The 6,472-nt window shown below is 51.4% G+C and overlaps 1 long non-coding RNA gene across 1 annotated transcript; it reads left to right on the top strand.

Moving 5' to 3' along the window:
* The first annotated feature begins 980 nt into the window (after positions 1–980).
* On the top strand, positions 981–6,110 carry LOC138917907 (uncharacterized). The gene is made up of 3 exons (XR_011426564.1): positions 981–1,518; positions 2,317–3,010; positions 3,129–6,110. It is a non-coding gene; the product is annotated as an uncharacterized lncRNA (long non-coding RNA).
* Positions 6,111–6,472: the final 362 nt, after the last annotated feature.

Raw genomic sequence — 6,472 nt, 5'->3', positions numbered from 1 at the left:
CCTGGACACTTCTTGGCTTGCTTGCATCATCTTTGCAATCAGAGAGCCTCTGTCCACTAGGAACGCTGTCCTGACCGCCAGCCTCCCCCCAGCCCTGCTGTGTGGTTAACCATGGCTTCCCTTTTTTGTGTTACCACTTGTGTACATCCATCCATTGGTTTGTCCTGATCACACAGAAGGATCAGGGTGTCTGTACAGACAGTGTGTCTATGAATGATGTGTGTATGCATACGCTTCCTAGATGGAGGTCCAGGACCCCCTAGGGAGGCATGTTCTCCTCTTCAAGTGTTATAGGACAGAAAAAGAAACTGAAAAACACTTTTCTGCATGTCCCAACAATTTTGTTGGTCTGAATGAAATCCTTCTACCTACTCTCAACCTTCTTAGTAGCAAGTGTGTATGTGCACACACACACACATGCACACAACACACACAATACACAACATACCACCACACATACACACACCACACACACAATACACAATACACACACACTGCTCATAACCACTTCCCACTTCACATTCCCACATATTTGCAGCCTTTTTCGCCAAGACAGGTAACGGGCATGTTACTGAGCAAGGGCTCACTGCCCGATGCGTATAGAAGCCAAAACTATGGCACTGGCTTTGGAGAGAGGAAAGAGATTCATTGCAACGCCAACCAGCAAGGAGACGGGGCAAGGCTCAAGTCTGTCTCCCAGAGCTGAAGTGGGGACAGACATCCAAAGAGTTGGGAGAGGGCGCGCCTATGCAAAATGTTAACTTGGCAGAATCTGACTGGAGGGTGGGAGTGTAGCAGTCTTATAAGTCCGATGTGCTACACTGATGTGCTACCATTCAAGGCGCCCCTCGCTTCTCATCAGGTTCCCCATTCTGCTTTCTCTTACATTGAGTTCCATAGTTAGGGAACATTTGCTTCCTAGGCAGCCTGAGGTCGTCTGAGGACAAGGTTTCCATCTTCTGAGCATGCTCCAGCTACATGACTTGCAGTTTTTGCAAGTTGTTCCCTTGCCTGACTTGCATGCTCGTTCCCTCTGCAAGACAACTTTTGATACAACGTTATTGATATCGTAGGATACAATAGGGCCGGTACAGATTGGCCTGCAATGGTTACAGGCATAGTGGTCAAAGACCAGCACTTGGTCAAGTTCTCTGCATTCTAATCATTGCGTGGGCTTGGGCAAGTCCTCTGACTTTTCTGGCCCTTATCTGCAAAGTGAAGGGCTAGTTCCACGATCTGGAAGGTTCCTATCAAGTCTAAGCTTCTAAGAGCCTAAGAAAAAGTGAAGAAAGCAGCATCTCAAAGTCCTGCTCCTCAGGAAAGTCAAGAGGTGCTTTGCCAACCTCGTGGGAAGACAGACACAGGAAGGGCCAGGTGCCCCAGAGCAGGAACACAGGCCGTCGGGAGCAGAGGCTGCAGAGGGACAGAGAAGCTTCCTGAGGAAGAAAGCATTCCGAAGGAAGCCTCAAATAGCACATCGGATTTGCGAAGTGGCAGGGTGCAGTGAGAAAAGTTGGGGTGAGTCCTCCCTCTCTGTCCCTGTCTGAATGGGAAGTTTTTCCTTCTTCTTTCTATAGTGACAAACCCAGCACGCCCCGTGCTCAGCCAATTCCACGCAGATCAGACAGGCCCCCGGTGGCAGTGGGCCACCGCTGCCTCACTTCGCCCAGCTCTCTCACAGCTCATCAGCCGAGCTAGGGCCTCCACCGGCCTGGGGCAATGAATCCACCTTCTGACCTCTGAGCAGTGGCTTCCCTCAGCAATCCGTGCCTGGTGCCACGAACCCTGTAAACTGGGATTCCAGATGTGTAATATCTCTACACCAATAGAAGAAGGACCCCCACACGAATAAACTTAGAAGTCTGTGTAGCCAGCATTCAGTCTGCTGAGAGCCAGTACAGGGGTGAGGACGGCTTCCCAGACACCTCAGGAGAGGAGCCCAGAGGGCATTCCTGGGGAAGGAGCTGGAGCAGAGCAGAGGCAGGAGGGAGCCTCCATTCCCGAGGACCCCACAGAGACAAGGGGCTGGTCCTGGACCCCACCAGAGCTCCTGGCTCCGAGCCCAGGTCCCTTCAAATGGCAAAGAAGGAACCCACGGCGCAGAGGCGGGGGGGTGGCTGCCAGCCAGTCCCTCATCTCGTCTGGATGTTTGGGGACTTGGGTTGGAATTTCCACCACACCAGGAAATAAGCCCCTTCTTGGGAGAGATCGCGGGAGCCGGTGGGAAACGGATTTAGGGACATTAAGCTTGATATTACTTCTTCCGATAAAAAGGCGTTGGCTTAACCTTTCTGTCTTCTGCTTAATCACTTTCAGAGGCTCGTTAGACTTCGAGGAAGTAAACTTTCAAACTCAAACCACATGCCGCCCTCAAAGGACAGAAGCCCCGCCCCACCTCCGCCATAGTGAAAGGCGCGTCAGTTCCAGCAGGAACCGTCTGGGAGGGGACCCCGGCGGGAGGGCGCGGGCTGCGAGGCCGCAGAGCAGCGTGATCAGCGCCGAGATCTAAACCACGGCTGCCTCTCGCAGACCTCGCCCCGCGCCGGGCGCTGTGCCAGGTACACTGCCCGCATTAACTCGCAAAGTCTTACTGGAGGTCGGCACCATCATCAGCCCCAGAGAGCCAGCCAAGGCACAGAGATGTTCAGTAACCTGTTTCAGATCACATGCAACAAAATCGCAAAGCCAAAACCCAGACTCCCCTTTTCAGCCCGGCTCTGCCCTTGACCTTCTGTGTGACTTTGGGCAAGTTTCCTAGCCTTGCTGAATCGGTTTCCCGGGTGTGAAGTGAGCGTAGTAATCACATCTGTCTAGTGGGGGGATGATTGAAGATCCCCAGGCTTTAACACAGTGCCTAGAACACAGTAGGTGCCCGTGAATTTAAGGAACGCCGGAGGAAATGAGGTCCTGCTGAGATGCCAGCCCCCTCACAATGCCTTTGTCCTGGAAGCTGCTCAACGTTACCCTGTTCAGGACGACAGCACCAGGAGATCTCTGCTGCAACCCCACTGTACGGTTGCTATTTAATTTAACAAACCCTTCTATAGAACTCCCTGTGTACCAACACTGTTCTAAGTGCTTTAATAAATAAGAACTCTTTTTAATCTACTATTATCCCCATTTTACAGATGAAATTGAGGCACAGATGGGCTAACTGACTTTTCCAAGGTCACACAGCAGGCAGTAGCGGAGCCAGGATTCGAATCCAGGCTGGCTTCCAAGCTCCATCCTTCACTACTGCTCAGTGTTGCTGCCATTATACTGCCTACCTGTGGGCTTACTTGCCTCTTCCACCAGATCCTGAGCCCCTGGGGGCGGGATTGAGATCCTGTCTGCGGATAACCCCGCTCCTTGCACAAGGTCTGGCCCAGAGTGGGTGCTCGGAGAATGTGTTCAAGGAGTGGATCAGTGACCGGACTCAGTGGAGACTCTCACACTCAGCAAGGTTTTCAAATTCCTCAGGCAGACAATGAAATCGGACACCATTTTTCATGTATTCCTTTTTGGAGAAATTCTTGCTGGCTGCACCATTCCTCTCAAGTGCAGTGGTCTGACTCGAGGTTCCAGAATTTATTTTTCCTCTTTCGCTGACTGTGTCTGTCATTTCATTTCTCCCAGGAGAGGGGAGGGGGGAGCAAGTCAGTCATGGACAGTTCTGCAGAGGAAGTGTTTGTGCTGTGCCTTAAAGAGCAGGGGGATATGGGTATAAGGAAGCTCATGTTAGGGTTCTGTGCATGCAGAGAGAATGCTAAGTCTCGAAGGCAGGGGCGTGCCTTAGGTGTCTTTTTATCTTCTTTTTATTTTCTGTGTCGAGCATAGACTGTTCATTCAGTCCAATCTCCATCATTCAGTCCAATCCATCCATCCATCCTCCTTCATCCGTCCATCCGTCCATCCATCCATCCATCCATCCATCCATCCGTGCATACATCCATCCTTCATCCATCATCCATGGAAAACTTACTGAACATATACATTACCCTGTGGTACCTCAGACGCACACTGAGGCCACTGGATGGAGGCCACAGAGACAAAATTTTGTCTTATGATCAATAAGTAGGCGTGTCGAGGTGCTTATAGCCCAGTGTGGAGGCAGTGAATTCCTGGCCCTTGTATGTAAGCCGGGATGATCCATGTGGGATCATAAGAAGGAGCTGGATTGTCAATAAGGAGTTGGAGGAGAGAGCTCATCCTCAGGTTCTTTCAAGTGGAGAGAGCTAGTCTGGTGGTCTGAGTGTTGGGAAATCCTCAGCAGCCAGTATCCTGATATCTCGTGTCCTTAGTCACTTCAGACCCTCAGAAACAACTCCTTCTTTGAGCGAGCCTTGCTGGACCCGAAATGGCCCTTCCTTTCTGGTCAGCCCTCACAGCCCCCACATGCTCCTTCCTGGCCAGAGGCTGAGCCCCCATTTCTCGGCATGGACACTGTGCTCCTGCCTCACCGCATACACAGCCCTCTTGTTCCAGGAATGCAGGCGGCTGCTTGGAGCCACTGCTGGAAATGGCCTCCCAACAGATGTGCCTTTAATTTGTTTCCGGGTCAGTGGCCCCCATGCCCTGAGGAGGCCACCTCCCAGGCAGGAGGCCCCAAAATAGCCCTGTGTGTGCGTCCCTGGGTGGGGTTATCCATCACTGCCCGGCCTCTGCCCCCGGAAGCCTCACTCTGGTGGCTGGCTCTAATCGGACCACTTGATGTGGAGAGGGGGGAAGCCGGCTCCGTCCCCTCGGGTGATGGCCCCTCAAAGGGCCAATTGTAACCACATGGAAGTGAGGCCTCTGCCCTGGTCCAGGGTCAGCCAAAGATCTCTTCCTGAACAGAGACTTCTAGGAAGGCAGTGTGAGAAGTTTGCAAAGTTCCTACAGTAAGGTCCGTGATCTGAGGTTGCCGTGCATTTCTTTATCCAGTGTCTATTTATTGAGCACCTACTGCATGCCAGGCACTGTACTATGTCTTTTATCTGCATCTCTAATAATTCGCAAGGCAGGCACAGTATTCCCATTTTACAGATGGGGAAACTCAGCCTCAGAGAGTTGAGGTCTGCTCCAACTCAAACAGTGAATGAGGAGCCAAGATAAGAACCTCGGTCTGAAACACAGGGGCAGTTCCCCAGAACAACACTGCCTTCCTGTCGAGGACAGCAAAGCCCGCATGCAGTAGGCACTTACTAGATCAGAATGTTTCCTCTATCGATCTTTTTTTGTAAAATGCAGATGATGATAACTGTCTGACTGGGTTGTTTTAAGGTTTAAATAAGATAATACGTATAAAGAGCCTAGAGTAGTGCTTGGTATTCACTAAGTAAACAACAGGTGCTAATAAATAAATAGAAAATATTCAATAGAAGGTGTGCGTAGATACGTGGATAGTAGGGGCTTGGGTTCCATGTGTAGGTCACGAGGTACTCTGCTCCCTCTCTCCCCCACCCCCTGCGATTCTCAGGCCAGTGCCTGGGTGGGGACGTTTGCATGATAGAGGCCTAGAGCGCAGTGACTTGCTCCGCCAATCTGGAAGGTGGTGTATCGCAGTCCCGGCCAGTGCTTTGTCACTCCACGCTGCCTGCAGAACAGGGATGGTCGTGTGGGAGTATCACCAGGTGTGTTTCGATGGTCAAAGGCGTAGCTGTGATCGTGTCATCGACACCTCTGCACAGACAACTGCCTGCGATCCACGGTGGCTCCTTGTTGCCTGTCAATAAACTCCCAGCTCCTTCCCCTGGCCTCCGCGGGCCTTATAATCTGAGGTGCTGGAACTGCAGCCTCCTTTCTGGTTTCTGCCCTGCCACACTGCAGCACCATGCAAGCTGGATTAGTCCATGTGCTTGGAACCCACCAATTTCATGCTGACAGTTCGTTCCCCAAGCTCTTTCTGGGCCTGGGATTCCTTCTTCTCTCTTTCTTTCCCCAGTTTCTGCCTATTGAACATCCTGCTGTTGCCTTGTGGAGGGCTTTCCAGCACCTCGTCACCACCCCAGTGGTAATTAATCCCCCCTCTGTGTTTCTAAATTACTTATTAGATAACCTAGATCTTAGATCAGGGGTCACAAACTACTGCCCGAGGGCCAACTCTGGCCCACTGCCTGTTTTTGTAAATAAAGCTTTATTGGGACATAGCCGTGCTCACTTGTTTATCTGTTATCTATGGCTGTTTTCACGCTACAATGGCAGAGTTGAGCAGCTCCTTCAGAGACCGTATGGCCCGTAAAGCTAAAATATTTACTATCTGTTCCTTTACACGAAAAGTTTGCTGACCTCTCTCCTAGTGTGGTCAAGTGATCTGTTTCTGTCTCCATCATATCCCTCCAGTGGGGAACAATGGGAGGTCAGAACACGTCATATTTTCCTCTCCATCCCAGGGGCCTAGTGCCGGGCCTGGCACAGAGTTCAACGAAGAGTTTACAACCGATAACAAGGATATGATGCACACCTGGCCCGTTGTCCCAGTTCTTCCTCATGGTGTGGTGTGGACACAAAC

Source organism: Equus caballus, chromosome 15 (assembly GCF_041296265.1).
Source record: "Equus caballus isolate H_3958 breed thoroughbred chromosome 15, TB-T2T, whole genome shotgun sequence".
Lineage (NCBI taxonomy): Eukaryota > Metazoa > Chordata > Mammalia > Perissodactyla > Equidae > Equus > Equus caballus.
The sequence above is the reverse complement of the archived record's forward strand: the minus strand, read 5'-3'. Positions and strand labels throughout refer to the sequence as shown.